The 19,246-nt window shown below is 35.5% G+C and overlaps 1 protein-coding gene and 1 non-coding gene across 4 annotated transcripts in view; one reads left to right on the forward strand and one right to left on the reverse strand.

Annotated features, from left to right (window-relative positions):
• LOC138706642 (serine/threonine-protein phosphatase 4 regulatory subunit 1-like) overlaps positions 1-19,246 on the forward strand; it is a 439,770-nt gene that overhangs the window by 62,725 nt on the left and 357,799 nt on the right. The gene's annotated exons all lie outside the window — the stretch shown is intronic.
• Positions 18,217-18,288, reverse strand: TRNAF-GAA (transfer RNA phenylalanine (anticodon GAA)). Its single transcript has one exon. It is a non-coding gene; the product is annotated as a tRNA-Phe (tRNA).

Below are 19,246 nucleotides of genomic sequence, written 5' to 3' on the forward strand. Positions count from 1 at the left end.
ATTAAGGTGACTTGTAATTAAGTTGATAATAGTTACGTTAGATAGAAGTACTTATAAATTAGGTTTACTATAGCACAGTTTTTATTTATAGTCCTAGGTTTATTGCATTTATTTATAGTTAGAATTAAATTTACGTTTGTTTTACTTTTTTATTGCTGTGATTATTGTAAATGTATTACTGTAATTATAGTAATGTTATTATTGTATATTATATATCACTGCCACCGGGTTGTAGTGTTAATACATACATAGAAATGTTCGAATGTTAGAGAAACATCAAAATGGTGGGTTTAAAACAAAAGTGGCAATCACGAAAGTGAAAGATGTTACAAACTGATACAGCACTGTTTTTTTTTTTTTTTTCTTTTTTCTTGAGTAAGGTACCATCCTTTAAAGTAGGCTATTGGAGTTTTGTTACTACAAATGTTATAAGTAAAGCAAAATAATGTTAAATGTATGGTGTCCGAATATTAATGACAGTCACTGCAAGTTGAAAGAAAAACTAATAGTTGAGCGTAGAAATCGAGGCTTACATTTATCATCATCGTCATCGTCGTGAACCGTTTAGGTTCAGTTGAGCCCGTTCGTATATCCAGAAATGCTCTTGATGTGACCAGCGTTGTTTAATTTTTCCTCTGTCTTAGTATCCTTTAATTTGATACCGAAATACATGCATACGTATTTTGGCTTAAAATACTGGAACATTATTATATTGTAGCCTATACTTCGGTTCCATTTTACTATCGATATTTGCGTCTGTACTAAATTGTGTTGGTGTTAGTTCGAGTTTGTGGTTACTAGTTAATTTTGGACATCAGTTAGAATTCTTTCCGTGTTCATATGATATTTGTGCGTAGTTTCTTTAATTCTTAGAATGTTTGCTGATTTTGTTCTTATATTTTGTACTGAACTTAAGAATCATTACAATTTCAAGGAATTTATTGCGGCAGTACAGTTCGGCTTCACATACGAATAAATCACAGAAAATCTGTTGAAATTAAGATTTTTAGACATCTTAGTCTTGGTTTAAAGTTTCGTGCCGATGCAAATGCTATGTAACTTGTAGATTGTCAATCAGGAGATGTTTCTTAATGGCGCATTTAAAACAAAATGGCTGCCAGTACGGGAGGCCGGTGTTTGATGCCAGGCGCGTGTCGTTTTCTCCGCTCTCCACAGTTGGCAGCGTGGAGCTGCGGGTTCCATTTTCTAGTAGGAGGCACCTTCATCCTTCGTTGTCTTTCGTGCTCTTTCGGCTGCTGTCGGCCACTCTCGTTACTGCCCCCTGCATGCGAGTCTTGGCGCACCATTGGCCAATTTTTCGCGGGTTTTCTGGGAGGGGATGCAAAGTGGCGACTGTCAGGAAGACTGACACCGCGTTTATCAATTATTTATTTAAATAAAACGTCATGTGTGGAGGGTTCTTTTAAGAACGAGGGTTGGCAACTGCTGTACCGCAGTGTACGGTTGTGACGCTACGTAATGTAAACGAATTGATTCATTGTTTCATTACATTTGTGAAGTAATGAAAGTATTATTCGTAGCATGATAATGAGGACTCCGATGATGTTTTATGAACTGCCTGACATGATTTTAAAATCGCCTCGTATTTGCTTACTTATGGCTTTTAAGGAACACGGTGGTTCATTGCAGCCCTCACATAAGCCCGCCGTCGGTTCCTATCCTGAACAGGATTAATCCTTTCCCTACCATCATATCCCACCTCCCTCAAATCCATTATTATATTATCCTCCCATCTACGTCTCTGCCTCCGCAAAGGATTTTTCTTTCCGGCCTACCAGTCTTTCAAAAAGAATTATAAGATGAAACGTTTAATTTATTAAATTCAGAGCAAGATCAACTAGTTCGCTTATTTTCTTATCAGTCTTGATATTATAGGGTGACCAGACATCCCCTATTTCCGTGGACATCTGCCGAATTTAACTCGACAGTCTCCGCCCAAAACATCCTCGGAAATGACCCCAGGCAGGAGTATTAGCAAGGAAAATACAACTATCTTGATATATTAGGCTATAGGAAATTCGTTAATAACATCTCAAACGTAGACTACAAAGTAATGCTATGTATCTAATAAAATTGCAGTGTTCGGAAATTTTGCGATCGGTAAAATTGGTACATTTGTGATATTATATTATGCATTAACTGTTCCCGCTTTTATTACAGAAGACTAGGTTGTTCATAACATTTTTCTTGTTATAATATTACGGATATTGTAGTGTTCTGTCTGAACCGCATTGTTTTCAGACAAGTGTTTTAAAGTCGTGTATAACAATTAAAAAAAAAAAAAAAAAAAGGAAGTGTTCGTTTAGCGATGCTGTTAATTCAACATTTCGTTATTTACGCAGAGTATAAGGGAAAGACACATTGGCTTTATGTTCTATGTGCAATAGTGTTTTTATTCAATTGCAATCGGTAGAAAAATGCCAGTTGCAGAACATTAACTGACAGCAAGAGACAAATAGTATATATATTACACCCCTTGAACTAACTTGTGACACTTTTCAGGTCGAGAATACGGTTTGGAAAATCGAGGCCCGTAGGGTCTAGGTCTCCTAAGTATGCGAGGTCTGAAAAGTCACTTATAGTTTGCGGTTAGTGAATTTTTTTAATATCGGGGGAAAAAAAAATCAAAGAAAAGTAAAAAATCAAAATCGCATTTCTAAATTTTGCAGTAGTTATATCATTTTATGTGAAATTCGTTTGCTTGGCTCAAGTAGTGTATGTATGTGTATAATACGTATACATATACATACATAGATAAATACACTATTTGTGTATATATATATATATATATATATATATATATATATATATATATAATTTGTGAATAAACAACATCTTGAAAAGTCTAGTTTGATATAGTGGTAAAACTGTAGCTATTTGAAGTGAAAAGTGTTACGAATGAGTTACATTGGTATCGAAGAAGCTGCATGTATTGCTTGTGCATCGCTTTTACTCGAAAAATGCACACAAAGATAATATAAAGTTATATAATATTTTTCGAAATTGGTGCGGCGTTAAAGACGTGATTATTCACATCAGTGAGACAGTTTTACTCGTATAATTTCTAGATAATATTTTATTTATCACATCATTCTGTATTTACGTCATGGCGGATTAGATGTATTGCAGTTCTTAATCCGCCATCACCCACTGTATACAGATTACAAATGAACAATACATAGGCTTTGGTAACCTATAAGTATATACTAATATCTGTTTATTATTATTATTATTATTATTATTATTATTACTACTACTACTACTACTACTACTACTACTACTACTACTACAGTATAATACTAATACTTCTACGTTTGCTAATCTAATTTATTTTCCTAATTAATATAATTCACCTTCAACATATAATAATAATAATAATAATAATAATAATAATAATTTCTAGATATGGTGAATGACCCACATGAGGATCCCGATTTAACCTAGGAATTAACAGACAAAAATAAATACAAAATGTAACATCAATTTTTACTGTTAATAACGTGACCAATTTGTACTTCGCACGTTTCAGTAAATACAAATAGTTATCCATGATGTAAGTTCGTAAAGCTTCTCTTTTTGGAATGAGTGCTGAGTTTCACAACACGAGGACCAAAATAGTAATATGCGTTACAAGAGCGGTATGTTGAAGTTTTGATGTTCGAGGAAAGGTTTGAAAAAGCGAAACGTAGTTGAGCTTTTTTTAATTTCCGAGAATTGAAAGAAAACATACCGCTCGTGTATCGTACATTATTTTGTGCGAAGATCCTTTATTATATACCTGGAGGAGGAATTTCTAATTAGTTGCAATGAAATCTCCATCTTGGTTTCTGTTCAATGACGGCAAATTTGCAAAACAAAAATATCTATCTTCAACATTGTTGCTTTAAAATGTTTTCTGTGTTTACTATACTCCAGCAGGCCGTGATATGCGTCTGTCTTTTTTTCCCCCAGTCTATGATGAGTCTAGAATCTTGTTGATTTTTCACGGCTTCCTTAATGTTACTTGCATCACGAATGCAGTAACTTTAGTGGAGTTGTAGAGTTTACTTAATTTTTGCAAATATTTAAAAACAATAATTAACAGTGCAATTTAGGTGAAATTGCAGTGGTAAGTTTCCAATTTATAATTATTACTATATTGAACGTCTCTAAAAATAATATGTTAGAAGCCTAAAGCAGTAAAATCAGTATGCCACTTAAGCGGTAAGAAGAGGGAAATTGTTATGTGTGTTAGGTTGGGAATACTGAATGTGGAATTTTAGACTTTCCGCGGATTGGTTTTGTGTGGAAACCAAGCAAATACGCACGATCTCGCACAAAGGTAACTTTACGAATGTGTATCATGCAATGTTTTTTCTTCGATAGCACACATTTACATTAAATAAATATTTAAGTTGGAGAGGTTATAACATCACGATGTCATGGCAGTCTAAACTCAGAACCATTAAGAAATAGGTATCCATGGAATGACAACCTTTCTTTTAGTCATGATGACGATTTCACCGTTGTCTAAACCAGCCATAATCAACAAAGCGGTTAGGTAAAGTGAATGTTATATCTTGTTGCAATGAGTAGACTACTATATTATGTAACTTTAGAATAGTACGGGCTAAAATGTAAATTCAAATGTTAAATTTGTTACGTGTAATATTTACGTCATGAAAGATCAAGACAATGCATTAATTTCTTACTAAGTGAAGTTTGTACATTAAATATATCATTTTCTTTGGTAGTGCGTAAAATTATTATTGCATACTTTTTTATGTACTGGTGTTCTAAAGGCTCACTTTACGCACTAATAGTGGGTAAAATGCAACTTTACACAGTATCGTAGAAAAAAATCTTTAAAATGATATCTTCATATCTCGAATGCATTCTCGACCTGGAAAGTGTCACAATTGAGTAGGTACCTCCGTGGTAAAAGGTTGGATGTAATATGTTGCCTAAGTGTTACATCCAACCTTATTCCACGGAGGTACTCAATTCATGGTAGGATGTAATATAGGCATACTAATTTTTATAAATCTTACAGCCCTGGTGACATCGCAAGTAGTAAATAAATTGCGAATTCAACTTTAACAAAAAATTGTTATTAATGGTCAACTTACGTTGCAGGTATTCCAAAACAAAAAGTTTTTACTTTCTTTAGCTTCAAACTTTACAAAAGTTGTAACCGATTTCTTAGAAAATAATAAATAAGAAAGCGGAAGCCTGTAAAAAGAATTAGGCTACCTCGGCCTGTAACTTATTTTGGGGCGCAGGACCGAATCCTCTCGCGGTCATAAAAAGAGCCCTGAATCCTCCCGAACACTAAAGGGTTCGTAAGCAAGGAAAATAGAATATTGTATTTTCCTTGTTCGTAAGGGCATAGCCCTGAATTCTCTCGGGCAATGCAGGCAATAGATCTTAATTTCTGACAACGTACGTATTTTCTGTTAACATGAAACGAAAATGAATGAAATTCAACTATCTAAATTTTCATTAGTGTTTCTTCTCCCAGTTCGTTCAGCGTTACCCACGGTGCACTGCGAGGAGGCGAACTGGTCACACCCCATAAGTTTCCACATTCACATGCTTCATCATTTTTTTTAACATGTCCTCCTTTAGTATTGTTATTTTTCATATAAATTTTCTTCTCTTTCACGAAGTTCCACATTTAACTTTATATGGGACGAGTTTTATATAGTCCATTCTTGAAAATTTTCCAGCTTTGAAGTTTTCCACTTGCTGTAATATGAAATCGTAGTGTGGACATACTCTTCCCTTCTTCTTCTTCTTCTTCTTCTTCTTCTTCTTCTTCTTCTTCTTCTTCTTCTTCTTCTTCTTCTTCTTCTTCTTCTTCTTCTTCTTCTTCTTTTTTAATGGTTATTTTGGTATCGAACTGAATTTGCTTCAGAACTTCTAGAAATCTGTGCATGTTTGGATTGCATGCATAAAATTGGCTATTGTACTTACAATGAAAACTTTCGCAAGTGTTGGTAGTTCTCTGCCTACTGTAACTCAATTCTGCCCAAACGGAAGGAGAAAAAAGTGCGTTTTCGTCGGTGTACGATTTCAGTTTAATAGTCGCAAAATGTTTGTAGTTTTGCTCAGTCAAGCTTCATTGACATGAAGTCCTCGATAAAAGTCACCAACGATATCAGAGTCCAACATTAGCAAACCAAATATGTGGGCTAAAAATTTTCCTATTTCATTTCTGGAGTGGGAGTGGTAATCGTGTGTAAATCTCATGTTTTGTATTTTTCGCTACCAGCTTCGTGTTAAATGAAATTTACATCTATGGATTTTAGCGTTAGCATAAGTCGTTGGAAGTTACCGAATCTCCGTCTGAAACTGAAATTAGGTGAGGTTACCGAGAAGGGCCGGGAGGATTGAGGCTCTTACCTGCTCGCTACCCGACCTGTGCTGCAGAATTCGGAGCTGCTACCTACTAGGCACCTGGAGTACGGAAGGATTCGGTCCTACGCCCATTTTCAGTAGGCTATTGTTTTTTTTATATATTTTATAATGTTATGAACTATTGATTGATAGATATAGTAAGACTTTACTTTAGCAGTTTACTTACCTAAAACGAATGCTGTTACTTCGAAATGTAAAGTTACAGCTCACGGTGGAATACAGAAAAGTCTATTCTGAAAATGTTTTCTTTGCTTACTCAGTCTAGGTACTTAAAAAATTTGTTTCGCATAGTTAATTTCCGTTCAGTTCAGGATAGTTCGTAGTTACCTGAATACACACGATCCTTAACAAATCCCCCATATACTAAAAAAAAAGTCCAAGCGGGTTAGGTCTGGAGATCGCGAAGACCAAGGAATTTGTAGGAGTTAAACGCCGATTTTGCCCCTCTATAATAATAATAATAATAATAATAATAATAATAATAATAATAATAATAATAATCGTGCAAAATAAAGAACCAATCATAATTACTAAGAAAATGATAAAAGTATGAATGTAAATAAGTACTGTAATATGAAATGCAACACAGAAATTGTATTGAATGACATACATAATATTGCAATATAATGTAAGAATCGTGTAGTGAAGCTAATGGCTCTCTGTGACAGAATATACCAGTAGGTAGGCATACTAGCCATGTGATTATTTACTAGATTTTCTCCTGATGTAGGATGTAAAAAGTAACAGGAGAACCTTGTGCTGCCTATATTAATTTATACTGTTACTAGGAAAATGCATGAAGTGGACGGAATGTCGGCTATCAGGAATTTCCAATTTTGGAGATTGCAACTCAAGGACCACCTATGGAAAACATTCGTTGTCAAGAATGAATTTCGTATATTAAAAGTGAAAACAAGTGGCTCTAAAATTCATTAGAGATGGACTATGAAGTGTTTCTTAACCGTTTTGATGACGAGGCTCCCTCCTTTTCTTCACATTACTTCTGCAGTGCTTGGGAAAAGTGACATAAGTCACCTTTTCACAAACCTTTGATAATTTATTGACAACTTACACTGGTTTATGTCGATTTGATTTTTTTCTGTATGAATTATTGTAATGGGAGGAATACCTATGTATTTTTTTTTCCAAGCGAACAGATGTTCCGTAAGTTGTCAATAAATTATTAAAAAAGGTTTGAGGAAACTGACTTGTGTCACTTTTTCCGAGCACTACAGACTTCAGTGCCCTAAGGTGTGGAGTAGAATTTCATTGTAGAACATAGTAATTCGAATTGTATCAATTTATAAAGAAAACGATTTAATTACGTTTTTATTCAACACAAAATAGGATTTTTTAATTTTCATACAACAACTTTATCATAATTATTTCTGTTCGTGGCCTGCCATTAATTGCTTTTCTTTCCCCTCGGTTGAACAGTCGCTGGACTACAGTATGGAAATGTGTTGAAATTCTGGTTCATTATAATATGTATAATGGATTCAGCATCTGTGATGCAGGGTTTTAGAATACTGGACGAGCTCCCTTGCCGTGTAGTTAGCACGACTGATCTTCCGTTGGCAACGAGCGAGGATCGAGGCTGGGTGCGATTTTGATATTATACGTACATTGTTTTACGGGTCGCTTTATAATGGGATATAAAGATTGGGATGTCACGTTCTACCGGAAATTATCGCATTGTTTAGGATAGACAATAGTGGAGACTGAACGCACCGCCCTTATCACGTATATTTGCTATCTAGGTTCGAAGTGAAACAAGCAGGTGTAATTGATAAGACGACGCTCAATAACATGCTCGCTGATACGGAATACGTGGCTAGTTGTCTGATTTTAAGCAGACATGTCTGGCCAAGTCCACAAAAATCGGTGCCTGGGAACAATATTGGATTTTTAGACTTTCATTCCACTAGGTGCAGGATTATTGAGGAGCATTAGCATGTTTGAAATAGCTGAAATTAGTTCAGGTAAAAGTAAAAACATCATCCTATTTGCGAAGGAATGAGATTGAATATGTCACTCACTATGTCTTTTTTCGTATCGGTTTTTTCAGTAAATTTTACAAATATCCTATTTAAGCCTTTATATTTCGTAATTTAAAGAGTGCTATTCATAGCTAGCCCACGCTACTAGCCCCGACTATCGGCTGGTTACTTATACAGGATTCATATCATATCGCTAACACTGGTTTATGAATACGAAAAACGTTAGTTCGCTGATCATCCACGGAAGCCCGCGCTAAGAATGTCTATGAATACGGCCCTTAGTGTTTTCACCTTCAAAGATAAATTGGTTTCATCCAGTCCTGTTTTGAATGGAATAGATAATTTGCCAAAGCAGTATAAAGATGAACTCTGAATGCTTTGCGGTATTGGACCTTACGAACTTTGAATAATTTCGAGGGGAAAAATTGTTCCGGGGCCGGGTATCGAACCCGGGACCTTTGTTTTAACGTACCAACGCTCTACCAACTGAGCTACCCTGAACTCTACCAGACACCGATCCAATTTTTCCCTGTATATCCACAGACCTCAAAGTGGGCTGACAACCGTCAAGCAACCAACATTGAGTGCACACTAACTCCGTGTGACTTAAACGTTAGTCACAATTTAAGTCACACGGAGTTAATGTGCACTCAATGTTGGTTGCCCACTTTGAGGTCTGTGGATATAGAGGGAAAAATTGGATTGGTGTCTGGTAGAGTTCAGGATAGCTCAGTTGGTAGATCATTGGTACGTTAAACCAAAGGGTTCGATACCCGGCCCCGGAACAATTTTTCCCTCGAAATTATTCAAATCAACTTTACAGGGAGTTATACATGAAAGCTTGATTTGCTTACGAACTTTCTTCATTCCGAAGGCTATGAATGTTTTAGGAACAACATGGAGGTTATATTTAAACATATTCGCTGCTTTTTGCTTTAAAAAATCCAGAACTTTTGGGAGTAGAATTATTTTTGTTTCATGTAAATCTTATATAGGTACATTTATTGCAAGGTTATGACAATTTTAAACAAGGTTAGGGCAATTTTGAAATCGCAAGGAATACAATTATGAAAAAAAAAGTATCGCAAAAAGTGCACATCCTTTCTCATAAATTTTACGCATATTTAACATGTTGCAAATGATAACGTAGGCCTACACATCTCATTTTGATCTATTGATTAATAGATATAGTAAGACTGCTTTAGGAGTTCACTTACCTAAAACGAATGCTGTTACTTCGAAATGTAAAGTTACGGCACACGGTGGAATACCGAAAGGTCTATTCTGAAAATATTTTCTTTGCTGACTCAGTCTAGGTACTTAAAGAAATTTGTTTCGTATAATTAATTTCCGTTCAATTCAGGGATTGTTCGTAGTTTAGCTGCATACACACGATCTTTAACAAATCCCCATATACTGAAAGAAAGTCCAGGCGAATTAGGTCTGGAGATCGCGGAGGCCAAGGAATTTGTAGGAGACTTAAACTCCGATTTTGCCTCTCTATCCCACATCAACAATGTGTCGTTGCGTAGGATGCCTACTCACGAGTATACCAAATGCAAATGCACACGGTGTTTAGCGGGCACATTTGTGACTAGTTTGGCTTTATGGCGACAGGAAATATTTTTATTGGCAAGGATAATATAACTTGTCATAGAATTATCCCTGTCGGTAAAGTTTTCGAATGATCAATTATTTATGAAAGACACTATTATAGATGTTAGCAAAATCAATTAGGTAGGCCTATAAGAAAATAATTTGCTTAAAAAGAGCAACATTTTGGTAACATTTATAATATTATATCAGTACAGTTATTAATAGTAACAAAACTGATAAGCTAAAAAAGAATTGCTTATTGTTAAAAAGGAGAAAATTTCTCGCTAGCGATGTAGAAGCCCAGATAAATATAGCGTATGACATATTGAAAAATATTACACACACTTCGCTTTACAGCAGCGTCTGCAATAGGACGGTGCAATGAGTGACGTTTTCAATGGATACATCACATGTCTTACAAGTAATACCAGCTTCCGCACTCTTAGAGACAACGGAGGTATGTGGCGGACAGGGTTGCCAGATTGTTCTGAATAGGCCTACTAATGACTGATTAATGAATTGCATGTAGCCTAAAGTCGTTTTAATTGTAATCAGAGGGGTTTTTTATCTTGAAATATATACCCAATATTTAGGAATAAGCTGTATCGTCTTTAATTTTTCGGATTTGGAATTGAAATGCAATGCAATATTGGTGATAATTATAAAATTGTCGTCATTAGTAACACGTAATATATGAAAACTTTTAACTTGTTTTTAAATTAGGAAAATTCTCCCAGGCTCTGTGATATTGTTTCTTATTGCCGTGTTTTTTCACTCATTAAAATATTATTAGCAGTTAGCACTATCAGTGCAATAATAATAATAATAATAATAATAATAATAATAATAATAATAATAATAATAATAATAAAATAAAAATAATAATATATTACAATAATTAAATACAAATAAAACGTTCGAACCGTGAACGATAATAGGCTTAAGGGCCTAACTTATTTTGCAGCCTTCTGATGTGACGTCACAATGCAAGATATTGGTCATAGAATACAAAGAAGATAATTTAAAGAATGTTGCAGCGATGCTGTTAACAGTGACTTCCGTTTTTAAAAAATCATCTGAAAACCTATGAATAATCCATTGTAAACTTGTAAAATAAAATTAAATGTAGCCTAATTTCGTCCTTTCGATTTTTGAGATAGCCTAAAGAGCGACTCTGCGACTTGATAATTTTATTACTTGCCGATTGCCCCTCTTACGTAGATTAAATTGCGATAAGTCGCCCAATCTAGCAACCGTGGTGACGGATCTCGTGAATAGAATTTTTTCCGACTATTATTTCGTAACTTCTATTGTAATAAAAGGCAAACAGGTTCGTTGCTCGTGAGCCTAGCACGATTTTCCGTTATTTTAAATGTCCGGGATTTGATTCTTCCCTTTTGATCACGGTCCTGTCACGAAAAGTAAAACAAGAGCGCAGCGGACAGGAAATCGATGACGTCACCGGTGTGCAGTGTTAAATGCTACAATTTAAAGCTAAGAGGTAAGGATTTAAAACCTGTACCTGCAAGCTGGCTCGTGGTCCGGATTCCACCTCCTCCTCTGCTGTCTCCTTAGAACCAACCCACTGCCCCTCAGCATCGTGATCTGGATGCTTCAGGTTAAGCAGCTGGATTAGGTCTTAACAATTCCATGGCGATCAAGTTGTGGACGAACTGCCTACCCTTGGCTGATAGACTGTGTGGCAGCGTGTTTATACTTTTTCATTATATAAGATAGAGTGACTAATGTGACAGTTTTAACAATCAATTTGCAGATTAACAGATTCCTAGACTTCGACGCCCTAAAGTCAAAACTTACACTCTTCAACAACCCCATGGAAATTTACCTTGCCCTCTGGCCTTTGAATGGAGTTTTGTGATTTTCAGACTTACCCGTTCTTCCAGACCAAAAAATGTCATGTTCCTCATTTTCCTAAACTGTGTAAATTCTCATTTGAAGTGTTATCATTATTTGGCAGTACATTTATCCTTTGAAGAGGTGGAAAAATTCAAATATCTTGGAACAACAGTAACAAATATAAATGACACTCGGGAGGAAATTAAACACAGAATAAATATAGGAAATGCCTGTTATTATTCGGTTGAGAAGCTTTATCATCCAGTCTGTTGTCAGAAAAATCTGAAAGTTAGAATTTATAAAACAGTTATATTACCGGTTGTTCTATATGGCTGTGAAACTTGGACTCTCACTTTGAGAGAGGAACAGAGGTTAAGGGTGTTTGAGAATAAGGTGCTTAGGAAAATATTTGGGGCTAAGAGGGATGAAGTTACAGGAGAATGGTGAAAGTTACATAACATAGAACTGCATGCATTGTATTCTTCACCTGACATTAGTAACATTAAATCCCGACGTTTGAGATGGGCAGGGCATGTAGCACGTATGAGGGAATCCAGAAATACATATAGAGTGTTAGTTGGGAGGCCGGAGGGAAAAATACCTTTAGGGAGGCCGAGACATAGCTGGGAAGATAATATTAAAATGGATTTGAGGGAGGTGGGATATGATGATAGAGACTGGATTAATCTTGCACAGGATAGGGACCTATGGCGGGCTTATGTGAGGGCGGCAATGAACCTCCGGGTTCCTTAAAAGCCAGTAAGTAAGTACATGTGTGTGAAATGCTTTTTCAGAAATTAAATAAAAAACGAGAAATGGCATTGAAAATGCAGCACTAGAATCAAGTCAGAGTCTTCCCTCGCAGAGTTTAAAGTGGACATTGAAAAACTTGTGTCAAAAAACAGTACCAATCACATTAACTTTCCTAATTTTAAAGTGTGTCAAATGAGTAAATTAGTTGAAGTTTTCATAATGTTTTGTGCCAAATTGCCAGTCTGTTTATTAAACGAGTGAAATGTATTTGCATCTAATGCTAATCCATTTTTAACAATTTGTAAGGTGTGTAAAATGAGTAAATTGAAGTTTCTATTAATGACTTTTAGTGGAAATGTGGAGTAAATGATAAGCAGGTACAACTTTAAATTGAAGTCACAAAACTCCATTCGAAGGCCAGGGGACACGATAAGTTTCCACGGGGCTGTTGAAAAGTGTTAAGTTTTGACTTTAGGGCGTCGAAGTCTGTTCTTGATTTCATCACTTATGATTTCCTGTTTGCTTTTAAGGTAGTTTGCATTACATTACGTTTACTACGAAATCCTTCAATATATCCGTGGGGATGGAAGATATTTTGGTTTCTACCTTCCAATTTCAAATTTAAATATTTGGGTGAATGCTAAATCAGTCCCAAATCATATAAGTATGAGTATACTAAAGGCTAGAAATGACACAACTTTAAGCAGATTCTTGCGCCTTTGACAGTTCTGTTAATCAATTTAGTTTAAATATTACTTAGTTGTATTTCAGTTTGTATAATCAGATTTTTTTTTTTGTAAAAATCAATAGTCTAAAAGGACCTGGTACTTACACTACAACGTATTGAAACTCAAATTGAATGAATTTCCATCTATCAGAAACTTCAAGATTTGAATTTAAAATTTCGTACTGAAATTTAACTTACAATTATATACAGTACTAGCCGTACCCGTGCGCTCCGCTGAACCCGTTAGAAATAAATATAAAGTAATTATATAATTAAAATAGGACATTTGATCCAGGGAACATTCGTGTTTGATATAAGGATAAATCGTTTATATGTTACTTAATTTAAATTTAATTAAAAAATTAAAATGCGATCATTTTGATCCAGAGACCACTCATTTGGTCATAAAAATTAGTTTAGGAAATACAGGAAACGAATATACAGAATAGCCTATCAAGTTTTCTGTGCATAAGAATCTATTTTAATCTTACCTTTCCTCGATTCACTCAGGAGTTACTGTGATAACATTATAGCATTATGTTCATCTAGAGAAACTACACTTTCCAATGGTGAATTAATAATTAATTATACAAATCGGTTAATTAAGCTTCTGATATTACTTCATAGAAACGCAGAAACATTATCTGTAGGCTGTCTTTCATAGCTTTCGATTGTTGCTGTCCAAGGCCCCTTATAGACGAAGTCATTTGTTTTTTAATTCATTACACGGCCTTAGATGGCAGTTATTTTAATTTTAAAACTCATTTATCTCATTAAATATCAGTCCTATCAAAATTTTTCAAGGAATAAAACTTATAGGAAATGACTTTTAAATAAATTTTTATTATGTAACATTTTTCATAAAAATCAATAATAAGCGAGATATTTCGATTTATTTAATTCAGGCCCCCTTATAACCCCCCTTTTAAATAATGTATTTTGAATGCCATATAGCCTATAATCTAAGTTACGACGAACTTAATTTATATTCCAATTTTCATCGAAATCCGTTAAGCCATTATCGCGTGAAAAGGTAACAAACATACAGACAGACAGACATACAAACAAAAATTTCAAAAAAAGCGATTTTCGGTTTCAGGGTGGTTAATTATATATGTTAGGACCAATTATTTTTGGAAAATCGAAAATTACCAGAAAAATTTCGGCTACAGATTTATTATTAGTATAGATTTTAAAAAATGTAAGAGGGCCAGTAAAATCAGTACGAGGGCCGTGGGTTGGACCACACTGTTCTAAGTTACTGGACAGATTTTATTTGTATTCAGTAAAGCCATGTGTATATGTTCTCATTGTTACTAATAAATTATTAATGGGTCTTGTTTAGTTAAAAAATACAAACTGGCGATTTACTAAAAATCAGCTTAAATTATTTCACTTTTTTCATTCTACGGAGTAGAGTGTGACCGTGATGTTGCCGTTGTCGTGTGTCCAGTGATGTCTGTCACACGGTTACTCGGATTTTATTTTCTCCTTATGTCAAAAATCGGGAAACGATTTTCTTCCTGATTTATTTATTGTATTGATTTATTTATTATGAGACCAAGTTAGTATTGATTAAAAACCTGTTCCTGTTATAAATAAACTTATACACCGTGTACCACAGTTTACGTACTATACATACAGATTTAAGATGGAAAATTGATTATTTGTATGTACTATCTTCCCTTGTATGTTTCATAGAAAAAATGCTAAGGATTAAAAATACATCGAAATGCACTACTTTATTTTCTTAGGTTGAGAGTAATTAAATGAAATTCTTAAATGCGACTTCATTTGCTTTACTTTCACACATTTGTTTCTTCTACAGTAATTTATTTTTGTATCTGTTGTATGTATCTTAGTTTTACACATCAAGTTTCATGGGGACCGTAACAAATAACACGAAATTAATTTAAGTAACACTGTTGATACATTAAGAAAAGGAAAATGAAGTCTTCGTCTCCATGTAGAGTAAGCTGTGTTACATACAGTACAATTTCTCATTTTGAATTTGTCAGCGTTCAGACATTACCGTTCCTAGAAGTTCTTGATCAGTTTCACCATTATTCTTTCTTCATCCACTCTTATTCTGTCTGTCCTTTTCACACACTCCATTCTTCTCCATATCCACATTTCAAATGCTTGCAGTCATTTTTCTTCACTTCGTCGTAATGTCCATGTTTCTTCCCCATACAATGCCACACTCCACACAAAGCAGTTCACTAATATCTTCCTTAGTTCTTTTTTCAGAAGACGCTCCTGTATTCTTCTTCCGATAACCAAGGTCTTAGTTTTGTTCGCATTTATCTTCATTCCATACTGCTCACAGCTGTCATTTGGCTCCAGTTTCATATCTTGTAATATCTCCTTTTCTGTTAAGAACGCCGTATCATCAGCAAATCTTATACACTTCATTTGGCTTCCTATTATCACCGCTCCCATGTTCTGAAAACAGTTATTAAATCAGGCCACTGGCTTAGCTCAGTAGGCTGGAGCGCTTGCCTGCCGATTGAAGTTGCGCTCGGGCGTGGGTTCGATTCCCGCTTGGGCTGATTATCTGGTTGAGTTTTTTCTCCGAAGTTTTCTCCAACCGTAAGGTGAATGTCAGATGTGTGGCGAATCCTCGGACTCATCTTGCCAAATATCAGTTTACTATCACCAATTCCATCGACGCTAAATAACCTAGTATTTGATACAGCGTCGTTAAATAACCAACTAAAAATTACTAAATCCTCCTTTTTTGAACAGGGTAGTTGATAGAGGACATTCTTGTCTTATTCCTCTCCCTATTCTAATTCCCTCTGGCATTTCTTTTATCCTGACTTCGACTAGTTTCGTATAAAGGTTACTGAATACCCATATCCCTTTCCAGTCTCACCAAATTTCTTCAGTATCCCCATAAATTTATTCAAATCGTCTCTTACCAAATTCCTTTTTCATACCCACAAATACTACATACGTCTTTAAACATATTTCTCATTATTAAATGTTTATTTAATGGTACTATATCAACGAGGTCTAGATGGTTATCTAGCTTTGGTGGGATAAATGATTGCGGAATGGTGTTCAGAGAAATTTGTCCCGGGATTCATTTTGAATTTGGGGAAGACCAGGTAGAACTCACGTCCTAGGTCATTAGTCACTCTAGCTGCCCCGAAGGAATTTCTATAGCCCAGAGAAATGGTTTCTGATGTGAAAATCTAAATAGGGATTTAATAAAAAGTTAACATTAACGTCTTTTGGAGGAATATCACTTTTGTTGACGTACAAAATTTTGTCCAGTATTCTTTTGAGAAAATGAACTCCATGTGTAGATTAAATTATTGGGGATCATCAGTACGATTTTAGGCCTAATAGATCGACTATTGATCAGATTTTTTGTATTCGACAGATATTGGAGGAAAAATGGGAGTAACTTATAAGGGTACAGTACATCAGTTAATTCACACATTTAAAAAGGTATATGATTCGGTTAAGAGAAGTTTTATATAATATTCTTATTGAATTTGGTATTCCCAAGAAACTAGTTCGATTGATTAAAAATGTGGCTCAGTGAAACAGACAGCAGAGTCCGTATTGGTCAGTTTCTATCTGATGCTTTTCCAATTCACTGTGGGCTAAAGCAAGGAAATGCACTGTTACCTATACTTTTTAACTTTGCTCTACAATATGCCATTAGGAAAGTTCAGGATAACAGAGAGGGTTTGGAATTGAATGGGTTACATCAGCTGCATGTCTATGCGGATGACGTGAATATGTTAGGAGAAAATTCACAAACTCTTAGGGAAAACACGGGAATTTTACTTGAAGCAAGTAAATAAATAGGTTTGAAAGTAAATCCCGAAAAGACAAAGTATGTGATTATGTTTCGTGACCAGAACATAGTACGAAATAAAAATATAAAAATTGGAAATTTATCCTTTGAAGAGATGGAAAAGTTCAAATATCTTGGAGCAACAGTAACAAATATAAACGACACTCGGGAGGAAATTAAACGCAGGATGAGTATGGGAAATGCCTGTTATTATTCGGTTGAGAAGATTTTGTCATCCAGTCTGCTCTGGAAAAAGCTGATGTTAGAATTTATATAACAGTTATATTACTGGTTGTTCTTTATGGTTATGAAACTTGGACTGACTTTGAGAGAGGAACAGAGGCTAAGGGTGTTCGAGAGTAAAGTGCTTAGGAAAATATTTGTGGCTGAAAGGGATAAAGTTACAAGAGAATGGAGAAAGTTACACAACGTAGAAATGCACGCATTGTATTCTTCACCTGATATAATCAGGAATATTAAATCCAGACGTTAGAGATGGGCAAGACATGTAGCAAGTACGGGCGAATCCAGAAATGCATATAGAGTGTTAGTTGGGAGGCCGGAGGGAAAAAACCTTTAGGGAGGCCGAGACGTAGATGGGAGGATAATATGAAAATGGATTTGAGGGAGGTGGGATATGTTGCTAGAGACTGGACCGATGGCGGACTTATGTGAGGGCGTCAATGAACCTCCGGGTTTCTTAAAAGCCATTTGTAAGTAAGTAACATTAACATCTACAAAAATATTAGACCTAGAACAGCTTTTACCAGAAAGGGAAGTGATTTTATACCAAAGAGTTGACTAAATTCACTCTTCCAGAAAAGTTGCCGTGCACTGATAAGTACTCAGCACCATTTAGCGTTTGCCTATCAGTGCGTGCTGTTGTAAAATGTAAATGAATGTCATGTAAACTGTTATGTTGAGCAACCATGTGGTGCAAATAGTCGGAACAAGTGACAAGCCTTAAGCCACTGAGCGCATACAGTGTTTTCCCAGGGATTAACTAGTTTTCCAACCGATGAAAGAGTAATGGAGCGGAGAAAAATTCTCTCCGGCGCCGGGATTTGAACCCGGGTTTTCAGCTCTTCGTGCTGACGCTTTATCCACTAAGCCACACCGGATTCCACCCCGGCGTCGGAAGAATCGTCTCAGTTTTAAGTTCTAACTCTTTGGGTTCCCTCTAGTGGCCGCCCTCTGCACTACGTCATAGATATCTATGAACCTAGGACCGACGTCCACACATGTGCTGAGGTGCACTCGTAATGAGTGACTAGTTGGCCGGGATCCGACGGAATAAGCGCCGTCTTAAATCACGGAGTGATTTACGCATTTCATCGTATGATGACGCAGAATATCTGCATGTAAATATCATATGTACTTCGGTACATTAAAATAAAATAATATATAATTTTCTAATGTTAAATATAAATTTTCTTATTATTACTAGTTAGAATGCACCAGATTAATTTCATTCATTTTCTGCTGTGAAGCTCTGTTCTGAATTGCCATCCTGCCAAATTTTTCATTTCTTGATACGTCAAACTTTTAACTTTTCATTAGAACTCGTACAACTTGTTTAAGAAACAGGTCTCTGCAGTACGTGTACATTGACTTCAGAGTACAGTGGGTCCTCCACCCACGCGGATCGAATACATTTGAAAAAAAAATTCAACAAGATTTAAAAAACAAAATTTGAAATTTGCCGTGCACTGATGGGAACGATGTGATGTGTAGGGAATCGGATCGTGATTTTTCTAACGTATATAATGATCCTCTGACGTCGTGTCAGAACGTTCAAGTTAACCTGATGTCTCACGGAGCTACACTTTGGCACTGTGAGCAACAAATAGCGAACAATCTAATTGTATACGTACAGTAGTGGCAAAAAAACCGGACCGACCCTTGTAGCTGATTTCAAAGCCTTGTTCACTCCAGAGCACGGTAGACTAGTAACTAAGACTTTCGTGGTTCGAATCCTGCCTGGGAAGGAAACTTTTTTTTGTTCCTTATTCAAATTTATCCACAATACTTTTCGATTGCTGGTAAAATTCATTTTCTGGGATTAATAAGTTAATTAAG

This window comes from Periplaneta americana, chromosome 9 (assembly GCF_040183065.1).
Source record: "Periplaneta americana isolate PAMFEO1 chromosome 9, P.americana_PAMFEO1_priV1, whole genome shotgun sequence".
NCBI lineage: Eukaryota > Metazoa > Arthropoda > Insecta > Blattodea > Blattidae > Periplaneta > Periplaneta americana.